Here is a 22,785-nt window from a genome sequence, read left to right as displayed (position 1 = left end):
TAAACACCGGAGAGAAACTTTTTCTTTAGGCGTGTCTGAAATATCATATGTATATCATTCAGGTTAAAAAAGACACCTCGGAACACATACGGAGAAAAATCTTCATAATAAATAAGAAGTTACCCCAAAAATGACAATACACAGAATTTTAAAAAGACACATGGGAATGTCTCTATGATCATATGGGGGAAAGTCTTCATAAGCAATAAGAAGTTACTCTAGAAGACATACGGGAAAAAGTCTTATGCAAACAAATGATGATCCAATGCAGCAAGTAAAATATATAACTAAAATAGATTCATGGCAACACCCTGATCCTATTGCAGGTCGTGTATATCCATTATGTAATTGCTTCAGTTTGGTTTATACCACCTTCATTGAAATAACTACCAAGTCTCTCCTACTTCAACTTTACACTATTTGCCCTCTAACCAAGATTTCCCATATGCCATTTTCCTGATTGTCAATTGCTAAATGTCACATTTCTTATTTGTTATTTAACGCACCTCATTTCCTTTTCTGACAGGAAGCATTAGGTTTTGAAATATCTATTAATCTTGGTGCAAAATTAATACCGTTTTTTGACAGAGTTTGAACGTACAAATTGACATTATTTTTGCAACAACATAATATATATAAAAGCATTTATACCCAACCCTATTTACTTTATCGAATTGATTATTATTAAATCTATATTCACTAGCATATTTGTGCTGTCAGTTTTTCTTGGTGTGTCTAAGCTCCATCTCATATGTTGAGCTTTTTATTAGCATGAGAAATCTCTGTTTAATGAATTTTTCGATTTTTATTTGATCCCCTCATACATAGAATAAAATAAAAGGATATGAGACATAAAATATATTATTTCATGCATCTTTATAAAATTTTATTTTATATTTTCTAGAATAAATGATTTTATTTTACTCTCATCAATTGTTACTTATATAATTTCATGTAATTGCATTAAATTCTATGTTTTCATATAAAAGATGTCTAGAGAATGCAACAATTTCTTAATCTTAAGTGGGAGAGCTGAGTGAAACAGCAGACATAATACATAACAGTTTAAAGATAAACATAACACAAGCTTAGTCTAATCTTTGCATGATTCTAACTCTACTCGCTCTCCTCATTTGAAAAAGCCTGGGAGGGTTGAAATAAATTTATAATGTAATTAGTCAGTTTGTGTTCAGTTTTTTTCTTTTGTCTCATCTATCTATATATCTATCTATCCATGTACACAAATTTCATCTAACGATCTGCATGTTCATATAAAATAATTTTATTTTGTTATTGAAAATATTACAACACTTCTCATCAATAATAATAATGTCAATCGAATAACTTATGAATTTTGCAAAATATGAAGTTTTGATCAAAAGTGTAAAAGAAGGTTGAAATAAATTTTGAATGTAATTAGTTTTTGTTTTGTTTTTTCTTTTGTCTCATCCATCTCTATCTGCGTGTGTGTATATATATATATATATATATATATATATATATATATATATATATATATGTGTGTGTGTGTGTGTGTGTGTGTGTGTGTGATCGACAGCTTGTCATGAAACGGCAATGCAAGACAGCGATAGAAAGGGCACATATAAACACACAACTTTCATATAACCATCTCCATGTACTTATAAAATAATTTTACTCTGTTATTGAAAATATTACAAAACTTCTCATCAATAATGACAATGTCAATCCAATAACTTATGAATCTCGCAAAATATGAGGTTTTAATCAAAAGTGTAAAAACTAACAAATCTGAAGTCCAAGTTAATGTTCCTAGCTATTTTACTAGCGTCTAAACTGCATCACTTTATTCCCTGGGTTTTTGAGCCTGCAATTCTTCCCTAAAAACTGGTACCTTTTTTAATTTAAATGCAGCAACTACCATGCGATCTGTCTTATTAACATATCTGCTAAAATATTAAATTTTATTCTGTGATGATCGCAATCAGAACGTAACTCTAAACCAATGTGCTTGAGGTCTTGGCTCCAATAATGAAATATTTATAACAAAAAAACTTGATGCTTTTGATATAGCACAGTCATCGTTTTCACGGATTTTACTGCTGGATGCTTAAACTTTTCAATCTTAAAACATACAACTTCCAACTAATGTGACAAGTAGAAAAATCCAACTCCCACATTGTAGAGATCCTAAATAATACGTTTGTCCAATAGAATCATGTTTTTGCAAGTTGTCTGTGTGTCTATGTCCAGTATAAAGCAAAAACTACACAAAGCACACCAACAAAGCAGGTATATTCTTATTCAGTGCTGAAACTTTGTGTGTGATTGTCAATACTTTGAGTATGAATTCTGAAACAACTAAATCGAGTTTTTTTTCAAAATTTTCAACAAATGCAATGTTTGTATCTGGGAGTGATCTTAGATAGGTTTTGAATCAGAACGCCGTCAATGAGTATCAAGAATCGATAATCTAAAAAGTCCAATTAAAGAAGAAACAGATCTTGACCAAACTTCACATCTTTAATATCTTCTTGTGATGTTTTTAGTAGCGGGGGTTTAAGGTTTTATTTTAACTGAATCAAATTGAAAACCGTTTTTTTTCATTCCCATTCATGTATTTTGGGCCGTTAGGGATAATGTTAGTGTACGTAATAATATGTTAGGTAATTGCGATGTTTTTAATATAAAAATAATTTTTAAAGCACTTGAAAAAAAGAAATAACTTTAAAAACAAAAGTAAACAATAAAAACCCAAGTGATTTCTATGGTACCATTCTTCGTTTATATGAATCATGGAATGTTGACTCATTTTTCTATTAAAACAAAGGCAATCATAATGGTTTGGACGCGCCCCTGTAGTCAAACAAAGGGAATCATAATGTAATTAAAAAAAGAGCTTCAAAAGCAATTAAATTAATAAATACTTTTTGTTTGGCAATCTGTTTTTAACAAAGAAACGATTATAAGATGAGTTAATTTAAACGAGACATGTTTGACGGGTGGAAGTCAACATTTTAAGATGGCGACCGGAGAAGCAATTGCGCAGAAAATTGAAATATGTTTTTGATTTTATTTTATGATTTCATTTTTTTTTTCATTTTATTGTGATTTTATTTTTATATTTTTAGCTTTGTTGTGTTAAATTACAAAATATTTTTTCATTGTCAAAAATTATGGGCGATCACGCATATTAACTTACTCGAGCCATTACCGGTAGCTACCGAGAAAGGAGGCTGATGCATATGACAGCGAAACGTCACTTCCTGATTAAGTTGGAAGTATAGATAGCTTCCGGTATTCAACCACGTGGTCATGATAAGAGGCATTAACAAAATATGGCTACCAATATGTGTTACCGGTTGTCCATGTATGTTCTAAAGAGAAAGAACAATTCTCCATTCGGATAATAATTATTATAATTGCACATTTGGGATAATTTTAATCAAAATATCGTAAGTGAAATTCGTCTTTGAATTTTTATTCTTATCGGAGAAAGTCGAATATTTTATTTTATTTATTTTTGTTGTTTTTTTTACTGCAAAACAAATAATTTTTATATAATGTTTTATTTCTATATATGTTTTATTTCTATGTATGTTTATATGTAGTATTTATTGGGATATAAAGTTTTATTTATTATTAAAAGAACGGACTGAAAAAGTCCGTTCTTTTAATAATAAATAAAACTTTCACTGAGTATTTTCAAATATTTTAAAGTTAGCATTTTTCACGGCAGTTTTTTTTCTTTCTTTTTTTACGATCGGTGAATTATCAATATTTTAGCACCGGGCGTAATTTATTTCTTTTAAATATATTTAAAACTTCAAGTGTTTGTTTTTATAACATTTTAACTGTACAGAATTTACATGACGGGTTTGTTTTACTATACACATAGATTCGAAAAAGTTGGCAAAAAAACAAATATATAACAAATAAAATATATCGATAAACATTGTATGATTTTCGAAGCGATTACACGTTTTAAAGTGGTAAAACCACTAAAAACCTTTTCAGATAGGTAGAAGAGTAACTTATCTTGACTGTGATAACATTTATTTGTTATATATTTGCTTTTGGACAACTTTTTCGATTCTATGTGTACGGTAATACAAACCCAAAATTTAATCTAACTTGAAAATGATATTTAAAATACATGTGCGTACACTGCACAAGCACCCGTATTATTACAATAATAATAATAATAATAATAATAATAATAATAATAATAATAATAAAAACTGGTGTAGATGACATCGACTGTCGCCATACCACACCAACTAGTTATGAAGGCTCAGGGAGGATGGAAAGACCGAGGTGAGAGTACTGACCAAATCTCCATTGGAAGTGTGCCGTTCAAATCTGGTACCTTAGGGAGGCATTTTGTCATCCAAACCCCAGGAAACACTAATGGCCGATGCCAACAAGAAATCAGTGACAACGGCTTTTGCGATAACATGCAGTCATCTGCACAAGTGGTCAAGAGGTAGAGAACACTCGAAATCTGGGGAAATTTCTTGTCACTTGGTCTCCAGGAAACACCACAGGTTACTGCCAGTGAACGATCACTGATGATGGTCTGTGAGACAACTAATACGCTACACATTTTGATGAAAAACATGGAAAAAATGGACATAGAAGAACAGAAAACTAAAACTTTAAATATAATTTCTGTATTTAAATTAATAGTTATTTAAATATTTCAACATATAATCTTGTGGGCAAAATCCAGCTTCCTTATAAGGGGCACTCTGGGTAGGAACAAAAGTAATCTCAGTCATGAAATATTTCTCTTTCACCGACCGAGGGCAGAAAGGTAAAGTGGAGCATTAAAACAGATATTACACTGTGATCTTGTTCTGAAAGCCAAAAAATATTTGTGTTTCTTTAATTGTTTGTTCCGTAAATTCATAATTCAGTTTTATCAGTATTAAATTGAATATTGCTTTAAAATTACTTAGTTTTACTTTGATAATATATATATTTTATATTGAATAAAGTTCAGTTTATGTATTAATCGAACTGTGTTCTTTTTTCTTTTTAAAAATATCTTATTGCACTTTTTCAAATGACCCTCATATAATACTGACAGTCTTACAAATCTGACTTACATTGGCTGCAGACATTTTTCAGTTAACAGGCCTTCTTCTTACTCTCGGTAGCCATGCATTACCACGCCATAGGAAATAGATGATAATAGACAATCATTGATTGCCCTTTTATTTATTTATTTAGAAAATCTTACCTGGATTCTACCTTAACATTTTTCTTTAAATGATGATCTTTTTGGTTTCGGGACATGCTGAAAGTGAATATCGCATTTAAACTTTCTGCAAATAAGTAGTTTTCCAGATATTAATCAAGGTCATTTCTTACGTTTTTGCTGGCGACCGTCTTGGTATGCGGGAGCACGTATTTCTACGTATAAATAGAAGTTTGAAGGTTAATTCACGGCCACCGAGAGTAAGAAGAAGTTAGTCAACCCATTAATTACTGAAACTGAAGTGCAGGTTGTGATTGTGGATTGCAAAGAATACCAGTTTATATATCCGCCCCAATGCATTGGAAGCCAGGTAGGCTTGACATCCCAGAAACGTAGAGCATTTTGTCACTCTGTTGTATTTGACATTGATATACTATGACTCTAGCCGTTTTGCCATTTGGAGGCAGTTGTGCCGACAGGATTCTTATAGCATCATTAAGCAGTTGGAGAGTATATTCTGTGAAAGGAGGCTACCAATCGAATTACTCACAGATAATAATGTTGCGTTTTGTAGAAAGATATTTGCTGAGTTTACCCAGTTTTTGGGGCATGCAACTTCACTTCGCTGCGTCCACGTACACTCTGGAAACAGAATAATCGAAAGGTCGCATCACACAATAAAGTGCATTGCAGCAGGAACAATCTGCATGATCTCTGAGGCAATGTACTGACACAACGTCAGGCCTAAAGACAAGAAAACGGCCATAACTGCACCTGCGAATGTGCTATACAATTATACAATCCGTGTCAAACGTATCAATGAAGTGATGGTGGCAGACATTAAAGTTGCTTATCCATACAAGGAGGGAGATGCGGTGTGGGTGGAAAGTCTGTGGGGAAGATTACTATGCAGTTCAGCACAGGAACAGTGACAAAAATTAATAGTCAACACTCCGCCTCAGTTGATGGAACACCATGCCATATGAAGGATGTTCGCCCAGCATGCCGACATATATGTGTAATCATTGACGAAATTACCTAAGCCCCACTGCTGTAGTTACAACCGGATGGAGAAAGCTCTTCAGAAGATGATGCACCCAAAGATCCAGAGCAGCAATAATTTTATGATGCTACAGACGAGGACACTACTGAGGACGTTCCTGGGTCGGTAATATTAAGGCAAAGTACCAAGAGAAAACGGCCTGCCCGGCATTGTGTGATCTTGAGATCAGGGAGGAGTGAGGTTGAGATGCAGTAATGTGAGATGGTGAAAAGCGAACCCGGGACTTTTCAATTGCAAATCTAAAGTCTACTAAAATCCACATCCATTGATGATTGCATCTCATTATAAAAAACAAGCCGATAAGTAATTTGGTCGCAATTGGAAAAGATTGTTTTGATAACGTGTCGCATTTTACTGTGTTCATGATCGTGTTATGGCATGTCCATTTGATAGTATTTATTGGGATAGTGGCGTGTCAGTTCAATAGTATTGTTCAGGAGTATGACCTGTCAATCAACATGATTGTTCAGGATCGTGTCATGCCATTTCGACAGTGTTGTTTGGTATCATGGCATGTCGATTCGCCATTATTTTTCGGGATCGTGGTTATTCGACGATGTTGTTTGGGATCGTGTCATGTCAATTTGATAGTGTTATTTGGGAACATGTCACATCGAGTCACCAGTATCATTTAATATTTTTTCGTGCTGATTCGCCGGAGCTGTTTAGGATTGCCTGGATAAACTTGTTCAGGACTGTGTTTCTACGTGTGATATAAATATATATAAATATTTATATTTTTTATTGTTAGTGTTCTCTCTTCCTTAATGAACGAATGTCTATGTTGTACAACCTACATTTATCCAGAACAACAGAAAATTTAAATATGGTAACTTCCTTAACTCTGCCGATAAACCTTCTTTTAAAAACATTAAATACAAGTTGCTCTGTGAGAAATGCAGTCTCCTTCCACTTTAAATTTTGATGCAAGGTAACGACTTTCGGTGTGTGATAGCCATTTTGCAACTTTATGATATTAAAGCTGGACTGAGAATATAATGAATGGATATTATCTCACTTTTTGGTAGAAAAGGTTTTAAGCGGCAATTGATTTCAGTTTTTAATTTTAGTTTTTAATTCCAAGTTTCTCATGAACGAGTGAAAATATGAAGCTTCATTTCTGAGGATGTAGGTATTCCTGAGTATCCCCAAAAGATCCAATTAATGGTATAATTACGTCTATGAATAATTCCTGATCATAGATTATGTGAAAAACAAAATTTCGGGAAAAAATATAACACAGTTCTGAACTGAGGCAAATGGGAAATAGATAGTTTTGAGAGCCCTTGTTAAAAGACACACAGGATTATGAAATAATAAAGCTGGGTGAAGATTTGTAACAAAGAAATGAGGGGGGAGTAAGGGGAAGGGAGTGCACTAAAAATCCCTGGCAAGGGGAGTTGATGGATCTAAAAGTTTAGGCCGGTTTATTTAGAAGGTGAGTGTTGGTTACCGAGATTTTCTTTTCTTTTTTTCTGTTTTGTCACATATCGGGGTTATTTGTTCTGGGTAGTAACTGAGAATTTATTATTGTAATTGAAAATATATTAGGTTAGAATGGGCCACATCTACAAAGATTTATTGTTGAATTGTATAAAGACAATTACATGGTTTTTTTGAAGGGGAGAGTTTAATTCAAGAAGAGGGAGACCAAGAAGATCACGATTGAATTGTTAGAGGGAGGATGCAATGGTTATGGATGAGTTTAAATTTAGGCTTTAATAGAAGAAGATCAAAAGGTTTTTGGATTCAATTCATTGCGGAGTCACCAATTGTGGGAACTCACTGCAGAGTAACTAATTGTAAGATTGTGAGTCAGTGTTAACGAATTCATAATCAGGATCTATAATTTTTAGGACTATGGTTGGGTGTGTTGTAATCTTATTGAAGCCGAAAGTAGGAGTGTATCGGGGGGGACCATTACAGATTAATTAAATGAGATCGCCAATTCAGGGTTTCACCAATCCACATCTTCAAATTAAAAAAAAATAACTTTGGCAAATAGCATTTGACAAAGAACACGGAATCACTGTATTAACATGAAATAAACAACATTTTTTATGTGTTAAAAATATTAGTTTAAATAGTTGCAACATAAGTATTTTCTTGTTTGGAATGTTCATAATGCAAGATTAGTGAAATGAAGATTTCGTTTGAAATCTAAAATTACTGATTTTTATGGTCAGAATATCACACGTTGCTTAAAGTTAATGTGGTTATTTTCTGGGAAAAACAGTCCATAACATAAAAGCGAAAACGTGTATTTGTGGTCATCTCATAAGAGTAGAAGTTCGAAATTAAATGATTTAAAAGAGAATTAAATTCTCGTTTGATGTGGTAACTTTCCATGATGAGAATTCGTTCCTGTGCATGTCATCCAAATTCAGAACTGTATTTCTATGCAAGGAAACGTAACATGGTTACTTTTGTTTTATGCATGTGTGCGGTCGTGTTATGACGTCATGTACCTATGTGTTCTTGATACACATGCCTTCGAAATGGTGATCACTTATTCCTACCACCGTATGTAGCAGTCACTAACTAGAAGAATGTGATATCTTGGAACAATTAGTACAAACACTATGTTTTAAATTCTCTTTTTTATTACTTTTATCTTCCTTAAAGTGAAAAATAGAGCAGAAAGCATCTATTAAACATTGCGTTATTCATTTTTAAAAAGATATTCGCCATGTTTGTAGGTGTGACCATTTTGTTCCTCCATAAAAGTATAGAAGTTTTGATAAGAAAAATAGCTTTGGCGTTTTTTACATATGTTATGATCATCAATTTTTAGTGTAAATCATCTCTGGCATTTTGGTCATGAGTTTTTAAACATCTTGATTTTATGGGATGTGAAAAAATTCACACACATCATAGGCAATGTGTGTAAAAATACCATCATAGTCCAAGGCTGAAGTAAAAATCCACTTTATTAAAAGGAAACTCTTGAATATAAAGAGAGCTGTTTTGTGGGGATGCGTTTGTCGAAAAGAGTATGTGGTATCTTGGGGTTCCATCTCACATGGCCACTGTTAGGGAAGGACAAGAAAAGAATAATGCTTGTTGTTATGAAAATATTTTCCAAGGAATTCTGAGCACTGTCCATATGAACAGCTCGTTTATCCGAAGTATTTTTAGATAGAAATTTACGATAAGATACTTTACAATTTAGAATATTATCTGTTTTAGATGAAACACATTTTAAATAAAGAAAAAGATTGTGTCTTAATATAATATTGTCAACATTAACTCATTTGTAACAGATATGCAAGGACGTGTAATATAAAACATATAAGTGGAAACTCCTTATGTGTTCTAATAACACTTTAAAATATGTTTTTCGATTCAATCATATGTATGGACATACAAAACAAGAGCATCGGCACTCGTTCGTAAATTTTGAAATTCGATCTAAAGCGATACATTATTTTATAGAAATTTAATTTTCACAACCTGTATTATAATCGTCTTTACATAACATTTTTTGCTAAGAAAACTATACCAGGATTTCTGCTTTTGACAAAATGTTGATGGCTTTCTTGTTTTCTGAGTTAACGACTATACAATACTTGATGATGTATTTCATGAACTAATTCAGTATATAAGCTCCCCAAATTTTCAGGCTTGGCCTTTATTCGTTTTATATAGTATTTCTGAGAGAGTTTTAGATTCGGCCTGTTCTTATTGTCTTGTCCTATATATCACCAGATCATCTTAGACGATCAGAAATGGATTTACCTTTGAAAATTATTCTATTAACATTTTTTAAAGCTCAATGAACAATTTTATCTAAATAATAACTGGCGGTAATAGTATCGATGTTAGAAAGTGGTCATGAATCAAAGACATCAGTTCTGTAAGTCAACGTGTCATTTTCTCAATTATAGTTCTGCATTAGCAAATAAGTTGGTATCTCTTTTTTGTGAAAAATATCCACAAAAAGTAACGTTTTGTTGTCTTTGTTATTATATAGGCTTATTAATGTTATATGTGTCGGGGACCCTGGAGTGTTTAGTTATTGGTTATATACTGGGAACCAATTATTGAAAAGGTTGCGTGTCCAATTACAAGGAAAGTAGAAGGTCGCCATTTGCAGATCGTGCAGCATAATGAAAAAACAATCAACAATAAAAAGGTCACGTGTTAGGAATACATTTAAGACATTGAAATGAAGCATGTTGAAACAGGAGTATATATTTACATATGTACAAGGAATATTTATTTACATATAAAGGTTACGAATGTTACACAGTGTTTGTGTGTTTATAAACTAGCATGCATGTAAATAAACGTTCATTGCATTTATGCATGCGCCAATGTATACGAGAGTTCGGCAATGCATACATTAGATGTTCATTGTGTGTAAGACTAAGAGTTTGTTAAGTTATATGTGTTTCATTCTTACCTGGATAAATTTAAATGCCCTGTCGAGGTGTGGATGTAATATGCGTGCAACTCACATTCTAGGTCTGAATAAAAAAAGACGTGTTTCCACATCGACATCTCGAATGCAAAGAGGAAGAAGAGAGAGAAACGGAGACAGGCAAAAAGGAAGATTACCACAAGAGTAGAAACTGGTGGGTATTGAACGTCTATCTATGGATGTGTGTGCGGTTTGATGAACGTATTAGATTAAAAAGGGCATGTTTTTATATATGCTTCTTTATAGTAAACAGATTATAATAACATATTTCGCGCCATATAAAAAGTATCAAGAGAGGATTGTTATGACGTTAGCTGATACAAAAAAGTGAGTAGGAACAAACAGACCTAAATAGTTCGATTACATAGGAAATCCACTCTTAGGATTGTAAAACTAATGAAAACACATTTATGCAATATGCAATATAGCGTTACATTCAGTAGTTCTATCCAGCAACAACACCGAGCAGTACATTCCATTCTGGAAAGCTTAAAGGAAATCCAGACAATTTATAAACTGCAATATGAAGATTTTTTTTAATAAACAATTCTACCAAAACATTTCAGCCGATAAAATTCCATTATTCACTCATCCTTTTCAATCTCACAATGAAGTCAGTGTAATGAGTTTTTTTTTTAAAGATTATTCAGTTTTGTAAACATTGTTTTTAACTTGTCTATATTACAAATACAATTACATAATATAGGCTAATAGACTATTAGTCGCCTAGAGTTATGCCCCTTGGCCCGTGACGTATGAATCTCGTCCGCCATTGTTTCTCAGTGCAACGTTTACTACTAGACAATAAAGAACGCATTTTACACCACCTTCGAGTCTGTTTATCAATGCTTCCAAAGTATGTATTATCACGACATGGTGTCTGAAGTGGGATCCTCTAAAGAATCAAAGGAATAGTAACAATATTACTCTAAAAAAAAAAAAAAAAAAAACAACGAACATTTTCGGGATCTAAAAAAAAAATTAATACAAAAACGCACGTGGTGTCGGTATTTTTCTCGCAATCGACGATGAATACATATTCGCAACTACCACCTCCAACAATCGATTGGAACACTTCAAATTTGGCCAAATCAATGGACCGATTTATCAGGCAAGTTCATTTATATTTCGACGGCCCAATGAAAGACGTAGATTCAGACACAAAGTTAAATTACTTGCTAATATGGTCTGGTATCGAGGGCCAGGAAATAAGTGACACTTTTCCCTTTCGACAGGGAGAAGAAAGGACATTGGATAAATATATCCAATTTTTTAAGGAATATGCGAATCCGCGATCGAACTTTCGTGTAGCTAGACGCAACCTACTAAAATGTAAACAAAACGCGGATGAATCGGCACACGCATTTCTAAGTCGGCTGCGTCAGACAGCCAAACAGTGTGAATACGGTCGGACGGTGGAAGAGACCATTGTGTTGGACCTATTCATATTCGGTATTTATTTACAGTCTGCACAAAAGTCCCTAATAAGAGAAGGAAGCGATCTCACGATCGAGAAAGCACTCGGAATCGTCGAGACAGAAGAAGCCACGTGTAAACAAATGGAAGCATTACGTACAACAGCAGTAGAAGACAGCTCTACACTCGCAGTTAGAGCCAGACAGCCCAGTGGACCTACCACATGTGGTAATTGTGGCACAAAACACCATCAATATAAATGCCCAGCTAAAGGCAAATACTGCCTAAAATGCAATAAAAAGGGGCACTTTGCTAAAGTTTGCCACTCTAAAATGGGAGACGAGGGGCACACACGCAGACAGTCATTCCAGCCACAGAGGAAATATAATAAGAATAAAATCCACATGGCAGCAGCACATATGGGTAGCAACGACGACAGTTCCACAGAGGAGCTGTACTTTCACACAGTAAAGGAATTACCGTTAGCGACCACAGAAGCTTTCACAAAACTGAAGATAGGCAACAGCAAAGCCCAAATAGAGGTTGACGCGAAAATCGACACAGGTGCAATGAGCAACCTGTTACCTAAACAGGTATTCAAGGAACTGAAAGGAGTACCACTGGAAAAATCAGCTATAAGGCTAATTGCGTTTGGAGGCTCAACGATAGACCAAGAAGGGACCTGTCGTTTAGGGGTCAGATCCCGCGACAAGTTCGTTAAAGCGACCTTTCACGTGGTGAAATCAAGAGACCCTATACTAATAGGACTCCAAACATCAAGAGAATTAGGGCTAGTCACCCTTAACTTGGCTATAAAAACGGACACAACTCATGTGACGGACAAAGCATCCCGGCCTACTCCCCCGCACAACATGAAACCGGTCCCCGTGCAGGAACCATGTACGATGGGAAACCTTGGAGAAAGGAGGAAAATCATTGAGGAATTTCCAGACGTATTCGACTCCATTGGTTGTCTGCCAGGTGAACACACCATCCATTTAAACCCCGAAGTACCACCAGTTGTCCACCCACCACGTCGAGTCCCAATATCCCTAAAAGGAAAGTTGAAATTGGAGTTGGACTCCTTAGAGGCCCAGGGAATAATTTCCCCTGTAAAGGACCCAACGCCCTGGGTAAACTCATTCGTCTGTACCACTAAAAGGAACGGATCGGTCAGGCTATGCCTCGACCCCCGAGACTTAAATAAAGCAGTGCACAGACCACACTATGCGACTCCGACATTCGAAGACATCACTGCGGAACTAGACAACGCTAGATGGTTCACAAAAGTCGATATCAAGTCCGGCTACTGGCATTTGAAACTGGACGAAAAGTCGAGACGTCTCACAACATTCATTACCCCACATGGCAGATACATGTACAACAGGTACCCCATGGGAGTCAAATCTGCCCAAGATGAGTTCCAAAGAGCCATGCAGGAAAACTTCGGAGACCTCGAAAATGTCCTATCCATATGCGCCGACATAGTAGTGTACGGATTCGAGGAAGACGGCAGTGACCATGACAAGGCACTGAGGCAGCTAATGGTTAGAGCAAGGGAAAGAAACTGCAGGTTTAATTCAGAGAAATTTGTGGTGAAAACCTCCGAAATCCCTTTCTACGGCCACATAATCTCAAGAGACGGTGTCAAGCCAGATCCCCGGAAAATAGAGGCGATCACACAGATGCAACCCCCCGAGGATGCAAAGCAGCTCACCAGCTTCCTAGGCCTGGTGAACTACTTGAACAAATTCTCTCCACGACTCGCGACACTGACAAAACCCCTACGTGAGTTAACATCGAAGAAGAATGACTTCACATGGTCTTCACAGGAGCAACAGGCATTCGAAGAAATCAAAAAAGAGATCGGAAATCATACGACACTCCGATACTTCGACCCTAAAGAACCAATAGTGCTACAGGTAGATGCGTCTTCAATGGGTATAGGCGCGGCTCTGCTACAAAACAACAGACCAGTAGCATTCGCGAGCAAGGCACTTTCCGGACCAGAAACACGCTACTCAAACATAGAGAGGGAGATGTTGGCTATCGTCTTTGGCCTGGAGAAATTTCACAGTTACGTTTGGGGCCACAAAACGACAATTCATACGGATCACAAGCCATTGGAGTCGATAGCATTGAAAAATCTAGCACAAGCACCCCCAAGACTGGCTAGAATGTTATTGAAGGTCGAGGGATATGATTTTACTGTAAAATATACCCCAGGAAAAACAGTTCCAATTGCAGACTGCTTGTCACGAGTAGCACCCAGACCCAGTGGGCACATTGAAGGGATCGATCTCAACGTCCATAGCATGATCTCATACCTCAACTTTGCGCCGACGAGAGTTGAAGATATAAGAGTGGAAACATCCCAGGATCCACTCCTAAAGCAACTTGTAAGCATGGTATTGACCGGCTGGCCTTCCAACCGGGCTGACTGCCCAGGAATTCTCCTGCCATTCTGGAATTTCAGAGATGAGATTGGGGTCCAGGATGGAATTCTACTCAAGAGCCAGAGAATCATTATCCCATCCTCGTTGCAAAGAGGCATACTGGAAGAGCTGCATGCTTCACACCAAGGAGTAGAGAGAACGAGGTTACGAGCGCGTTCAGCGGTGTACTGGATAGGGTTAAATAAGGACATAGAAGATATAGTCCGAGAGTGCCACACATGCCAGAAATACCAAGCCAGTATCCCGCCCGAATCAATACTCCAGCACGAAACCCCTACGTACCCCTGGCAGTACGTCAGCACAGACTTGTTCACATTGGCAGGGAAAGAATATCTGCTTGTGGCAGATCAGTACAGCCGAAACCCCTTCGTACGACGCCTTCCGTCCGCCTCATCAATATCCGTTATTAGAAGTATTAAGACGATATTTGAGGAACAAGGAGTGCCGGAAATCTTGTACTCGGACAATGGTCCACAATTTACAAGTAAAGATTTCAAGGATTTCGCCAGGACGTACAGCTTCCAACACAGGACATCGTCCCCACATTACCCCAAGTCTAACGGATTCGCCGAAAGAATGGTGGGAACATGCAAGAAAATTTTAACGAAGGCAGGGGAAACTGGTCAAGACAGCTACCTAGCAATGATGGCTTACAGAGCCACGCCACTGTCATCAGACATTAAGTCCCCGGCAGAGTTACTCAACGGACGAAAAATACGGACACCCCTAGTATCCAAGCAACAACTTGGCGATGAGCAGACTAGGACAGCCATACAGAAACAGAAAGATCATTCTAAGGTCTGCTATGACAGGAAACATAACAGACACCACTCCCACCTACATGCAGGACAGAATGTCTATGTCCAGCAGGAAAAAGCAAAGATATGGGAGCCTGGAAAAATTCAGCGCTCCAGCGTGACACCCAGATCCTACATAGTTGAATCTGAGAACGGTAACACCTATAGAAGGAACAGGCAGTTCCTCAGACCAGCTGGGAGGAGATCAACAACCGCAAATAGATCCGACCAACCTCGCCCCAGCGACTCTCCACCGGATCCCACCCAGAAGGAAGGTCCCCCCCCCTAAACAAATCGAACAGCCGACCACCGAACAACACTCCAGCGGCACGCCTCACACCCGAACTGAGAAACTCACCCCCGAATTAAGAAGATCTCAGAGACGAGTGAATGCTCCTCAGAAACTGAACCTATAGGTTACACTATTTTAAAAAAAAGAGACAATACCATTACCCTAGAACAATGGAGACAAGCTAAATAATATATTAGAGACTATGTTATCCCTTAATCAGATAAAGGCTAAATATCGCCCTTGGACTATATACATATATATGGAAGGGAAGGGATGTCATAATATAGGCTAATAGACTATTAGTCGCCTAGAGTTATGCCCCTTGGCCCGTGACGTATGAATCTCGTCCGCCATTGTTTCTCAGTGCAACGTTTACTACTAGACAATAAAGAACGCATTTTACACCACCTTCGAGTCTGTTTATCAATGCTTCCAAAGTATGTATTATCACGACACCTTATGACATGTAAAAACCGAAAAACGATTTCCCTGATTTTAAAAATGAATTTTGTTTCTTGTATTTTCTACTCCTCCTACTCCAGTTGTTCCTTTAAATAATTTTCTCTTTCAATTTATTTTTCAATCTTCATTTTGACTGTAATACTACTTGTTTGTTCTCTTACATTGAAAAAATTTATTTTTACACAAACAAATTATATATATCGTGTCGCCAAAAAGAATGTCAACACTTGTCATTTTTACAAAAACCGCAAATTTAAGCTAAATTGAATGTAACGGTTTAACTTCATATATCTCATTGCACAAACAAATAAATAAATCAAATAACCATGATTATACATAATCTATCATATATATATATATATATATATATATATATATATATATATATATATAAACTAAAAAAAACTAACCTTAATTAAAGCTAGATATCCAGGCAAAATAGAGCATACACAAAGAAATAGGTCAACCAGGTCAAATAGGCCTTTGTCCGGTAAGTGCACGCTCATTGGCTGATAGGAATGGAATGATAGATACTAGAAAGCTGATTGGCTAACTAAAATCTCAATAGAAGGTGCGTGTATAAAAAGGACAGACAACCACAAAATTCGCGCATAAGCCTGAAGAATCCTAGAGTGGATGAAACGCGGAATAGTCAGTGTAGCTTAATCGCCATATATATTTTATAATTAACTAACTAACTATATATATATATATATATATATATATATATATATATATATATATATATATATATATATATATATATATATAGTATAAAAATATATTTCAAATATGTAAAGGTGTCTTGATTAAATTGTACAGTACCTAAGAAAGAAAACACTTATGAAAGAAAGCAAATTCAGAATAATTAATTTAATTTAAACAATTCTTGTAACAAACAAGATTAGGGAAAATGTGTAGTTTAGCGGCGTAAATTATTTAACAGACAAAAAAAATTATAAAAATAATTATTTTTATACAAAACACATTATTAGAACCTAAGGCTGAAATAAAACCTGAAAAAAATTCATTTTGGTTATTTTTTCAACATTTTTATTAGACTAAATCAATCGAGGCATTTAAAGTTTGGCCTTTCTAAGGTTTGATAGATTGCCCTTTTTAAGGCTAAATTTGGCCTTTTTTACCTTCTCTCATGAACCATGTTTTTAGGCGCCATATTTTTTGTAATGAAAATGCGTAAAAAAGAGGCCAAATTTAGCCTTAAAAAGGCCAATTTGTCAAAACTTGGAAAGGACAAATTTTAAAAGTAATACAACGACTTAGAATGTCATGAATTTAGTCCAATAGCATACCAAGAAAAAATAATAAAAATGAAATTTTTTCGGATTTTGTTCCAGCCTTTGGGTCTAATAATGTGTTTTATATAAAGATAAAAAGTTTTTATAAATTTTTTTTCGTCAAATAATTTACGCCGCTAAACTACACATTTACCCCAGATTGGTACTCATGCACTTATTGATCCGTGCTGAAATAATAAGATTATTATTTAGAAGGCCATTCTTAACATGGGGACAGGAGGATGTATTGCCTGTTCTTTCATCTAACAATTTAATAAAAACAGATATCGGAAAACTTTATTTAAACTTGAAAATACTATTTAAAAAATAGCGCGGATCACTAAGTGCACTACCACAACAAGATGTTTTTTTTTTCTTAACAGAAGAATATTTGAAAACCAAAACATTTATTGCATAAAAATGTATCAATATATAATTGTAAAAACATTTATTTAAAAGTTTGCGTAAAAAGTATAATTTTAATAAAACAATTTTGTAATGAAAACAACATTATTTTTTTTTATTAAGTATAATCGCTTTTTGTTTTCGAATAAATAATTTAAATGAAACATTTTTTTTATTAAAGCAACTTTGTAGGATCAACAATAAATTAATATTTTAAATGATTTATGGCCGAGAAGTACCGCCTGGCGACAGTTTAGTGAAACGCACAAAGAAATGATGACCATCGTCCGGTGCGTCCACATATTGCAAAAGGGTATTTTGTTTTTTCTAAATAAAATATTTATTTTCTTATTTGATAATGCAAGAAGTGTTATCTTTCTTTTTTTTTTTTTTTTCTGATCTCGTAATAAAACAAGAAGTGTTAAAATTAAACCATTTTTAAAAATAAATATATGGTTTCGTTTTTCGTGTCTTCCATTCACCGTTCGGTTTCGTTACATAATCAACCGGTAGCTTGATTTTTTCCGAGCACTGATCTTGGACATTACTTTTAAAAATATACAAATTCATTTTCTTTTGGAGGAGGGGGGTCGTTTTATTTACCTCAGCATTTTCTTTAATTTTCTTTTTTTTTTTTTTTTTTGGACGATCATCGAGACTCCTGAGACGTGATCCTTTGATGTCGGACATTTTTTTGTTCAAAAGTAACACTCGACATTACTTTATTTATTTATTGTTTTAAATAAATAAACTTTTTAAAAAAAGTTGAACCACTAAAAACTTACAAAGCTAGGTAGAAAACGGATGCTTAGAAAAATCAAGTTTTGGGTTTGTACTGTATTCGAAAAAGTTGTCAAAAAACAAATATATAACAAATAAATGTTATCAAAAGCAAGATAAGTTACTTTTCTACCTAACTGGATATATTTTTTGTGTTTTTATTCAATGTAACATGTTTATTCAGCTCGAAAAACATGCAGTGTTTACCGATGTATTGGAAAATTCAAAATGGCGCCCGACTCTCTCTTTAACACGGTAAGTTTGGGAAAAGATGTTATAAATAATAAACTAGACAAAATACTATTAAAAAACAACCGAATATATGTCAACTTATGTCACGGTAACATATAATGAGCGAATTTCTAACAGTATTTTGTCTAGTTTATTATTTATAATACCTTTTCCCAAGCTTACCCTCTCAGAGAGAGAGTCGGGCGCCATTTTGAATTTTCCAATGCATCGGTAAACACTGCATGTTTTTCGAGCTGAATAAACATGTTACACTAAATAAAAACACAAAAATATATCCAGTTAGGTAGAAAAGTAACTTATCTTGTCTTTGATAACATTTATTTGTTATATATATATATATTGACAACTTTTTCGAATCTATGCGTACAGTAATACAAACCCCAATTTTTTTTTAAACAATAGTAAACGACTAAAAATAGTTTTAAAAAAATATTATGGGATGTGTATTCTCTTTTATAGCAAATACCTTCTTCAAGAAAGATCATAAAATGTGTTTTCGATCGATATTTATTCAATAAGGGACCAATTTTCCTGCCTAGCAGAAAGGGACGAGTTTTCCTAAATTCATTTGAGCATCACAAAATAATTTTTTTCAATTTTCTGCAAACTTGGTTATTTATAAAATTTACAGGCGATATTCGTTTTCAGCATATCCGAAAACCAAAAAGATCGTCATTTTAAAGGAAAATGTTAAGCTGGACAGCAGTTAAACATTTTCAAATAAATAAATAGAAAAAAATGTTATTGGCTTTCGGGTCAAGATTAAAGTGTAGTATCTGTTATGATGCTTTATTTCACTTTTTTATTCTCGGTTAGTGGATAATGAAATCCTTCATAACGGAGACAATTATTTTTGTTTCTATCCAGAATGCATTTTTTTCGGGGAGCTATATTTTTCTTTCTATCCAGAGTGCACGTGTTTTCCCCCACATTAAAAACTGATCTTGGGGAGGCAAATAAATAAATAAAACGGCAATCAATAATATTCAATTGACTTTCATCGTCTACTTCGTATGGCGTGGCAATTGCTCGAATGAGTTAATATGCGTGATCGCCAATAATTTTTAATCATGAATAAATATTTTGTTATTTGACACAACGCAAAAAAAAAAGGAAAAAGAAATTAAATAAATAAATAAATAAATAATAAAATCACAATAAAATTTAAAAAAATATTTTAATTTTCTGCGAAATTGCTTTTCCGGTCGCCATCTTAAAATGTTGACTTCCACCCGTCAAACTCGTCTCGTTTAAATTAACTCATCTTATAATCGTTTCTTTGTTAAAAACAGATTGCCAAACAAAAAGTAAGTATTTATTAATTTAATTGATTTTGAAGCTCTTTTTTATTACATTATGATTCCCTTTGTTTTACTACAGGGGGCGCGTCGAAACCATTATGGTTGCCTTTGTTTTAATAGAGAAATGAGTCAACATTCCATGATTGCATAGAAACGAAGAATGGTACTATAGAAATCACTCGAATCGGGTTTTTATTGTTTAGTTTTGTTTTTAAAGTTTGTTTTCTTTTTTTTTTTTAAGTGCCTTGAAAATTATTTTTATATTGAAAACATCGCAATTACATAACATATTATTACGTACTCTAACATAATCGCTAACGACCCAAAATACATGAATGGAAAAAGAAGAAGAAAAACGGTTTTCCGTAAGATTCAGGCAAAATGAAACATTAAAACCCGCTACTAAAAACATCACAAAAAGATATTTAACATGTTAAGGAAATTTTCAGTGTTTATAGGAAATATTTATTCTTTTTGCTTGAAAATGTGGAAAAAAGTGGGAGTACAATACTGATACTGACAAAAAAAATAAAATAAATAAAAAACAAATAAATAATCAATAGGAAGTGCCTAACCCTAACTCTTCACTTAAAAATATACCAAAAAACAGAAACTCAAATTAACAATCACGGAATATAATGAATATTTTTTCTTAGTAGAAATGTATGATTTTATGTAAACTAGACATCGCCAAAAATGGCCGAAAAATCAAGTTGTTGTTTTTTAAAACGAAATTACATTTATTAAAATCCATTATTTCTGAGTAACTTTTATTTTTTTCCAGAAAGATAAAACCCTGAATTTTATCATATAGAAAGCAGAATAATGTAAATCTTTTTCTACTATTTTAATTAAATTTTAAATGTTAAAATTTCCCCCAAAGTTAACAATTGACATTTTTGTCTTGCACAAAAAACGTACATAAATAGTTTTAAAAAAAAAAAAGAAGGTTTTTGAAAGAATTAATTTGTTTATTTCTTGTCTAACTAAGATTTAGGGTGATTTTCTATGAGAATATGCAAAAATATTATAATATAAATACCTAGGTTTCAAATAATTCCACTTAAACAAAATAATTTTCTAAAGTTCTATTTTAAGTACTAAAAACGCATTTATTTTAGTTTTGATGAAGATAAAACATCGAAGATGTTAGCAATTTATTTATTTTTAATCTATTGGCGCTTCTACACTATTGGGATGAGATTTCGGATATACTAATATTGAATTTCTACGTGAAAACAATGGTATCTATGTATTTCCCGTATTTTTAAGACGATTATCTCAAAAATGAGGTAAATCGATAAGGTAGAAAATTAACACGATCGTGTATGGTTATGCAAGACACAGGAGAGTCACAAGGGAGGTGATTCAACAATTGTAAAAAAAACTTATTTTTATGTTATTTAATTTTTTAATGAACAATTATTTTTTATTAAACAATTATGAAAAAATCTTCAATGAAAACCGGATTCAGAAATATTGTATATATTTTATGTTTATTTTGTTATTTGTTTTGCGTTCGTCACATTAAATATTTAGAGTTACTTCCCTTGTTTATAGTTTCGTTTCGCTTCTTTAAAAAAAATAAGATGGCGGCAATTTTTCACCTGCTTACACGATTAAAGTTGTTTTTTTTTAAATAATTCAGTAATATTCAGGTAATAATTTGGAAGCTATTATTGTAACTTATTAGAATTGACAAAAAATCAGTTGAAAATAATGATTTTTATCTGAAAATTCCATTTATCAACTTCAAAATCTCGTCGCAATTCTGAAGAAGCACCAATCTTTTGCATATATTTTACAAAAGTACATTAAATCATTAAATTCATGTAAATATTAAAGACGTGGTTCTACAATTCATTGTTAAGATCCACTCAAAACAAAAACGGCCTTTTCCATCTCTTCTTATATACTCTTGAAGGACAGATAACTCACTGGTACTGCCTGTACAATTGGCACGTAACTTCTAGATACTGTTCCAACATATTAGTCGATAACTCTTTTCCTGCTACATTCCCCATGCTGTGACCTCAGGATGGATTATCATGATCATTTTTGTGTGCACCAGAGAACTTGTGCAATTTTCTATGCATTTGTGTTAACAAGTTTTTTGGCACTCTTGTTCTGCAATGTGAAGGTTGTCTTAATGATGGAGGACTGTCTATGTGTGTTTATCATCCTGTGTTGCTTTCTTCTTCCTCTGTGGTATCATCAATTTCCATTTCTTCTTCATCAGGATCGCCAGTCAACATGACATACACATATATTTAATATTTAACTGTAAATATGTCGCTTAAACAAATGATGAAAAACAAAAAGTTTGATTCAATTATATTATTATTCAAATCTGTAGCCAAAAACATATATCTGAGTCTGACCTTTACTCCTTACCTGAGAGGAAACATCAAATCCGTTGCCAAGGCTAAAAATGGTGAAGTTATTCTACCACTCGAGGGGATATCTCACTGCTGATGCTATTCATTACCTGTATAAGAGCCAAGTATATCCAAGAATGATATATAGTTGCCACATCTGGTCAGGAGCTGCTAGAATGACCTTATCATCCTCAGATAATTTGCAGGCATTTTTACTGATGACACTTCAAAGGCCGTAAACGACAAGTTCTCTCTCATTTTCTCTGTTCATATCTTGAAC

The 22,785-nt window shown here is 34.1% G+C and overlaps 1 protein-coding gene across 3 annotated transcripts in view; it reads left to right on the top strand.

The window, feature by feature from the left end:
- LOC145269814 (uncharacterized) overlaps positions 1-22,785 on the top strand; it is a 211,995-nt gene that overhangs the window by 180,000 nt on the left and 9,210 nt on the right. The window contains exon 1 of one of the 3 annotated variants that reach the window (XM_080125526.1): positions 20,033-20,133. The exons of 1 other annotated variant lie outside the window; for it this stretch is intronic. The gene's annotated coding sequence lies outside the window, so the exon portion shown is untranslated. Of the gene's footprint in view, positions 1-20,032; positions 20,134-22,785 lie in introns of those variants that run through there. One more of the 3 variants, XM_080125528.1, reaches the window with a different exon arrangement.

The sequence above is a fragment of the Euprymna scolopes genome, chromosome 45, assembly GCF_053919585.1.
Source record: "Euprymna scolopes isolate OS-2025 chromosome 45, ASM5391958v1, whole genome shotgun sequence".
NCBI classification, from domain to species: Eukaryota; Metazoa; Mollusca; class Cephalopoda; order Sepiida; family Sepiolidae; genus Euprymna; species Euprymna scolopes.
Note: the sequence above shows the minus strand (reverse complement) of the source record. Positions and strands in the feature narration are given on the sequence as shown.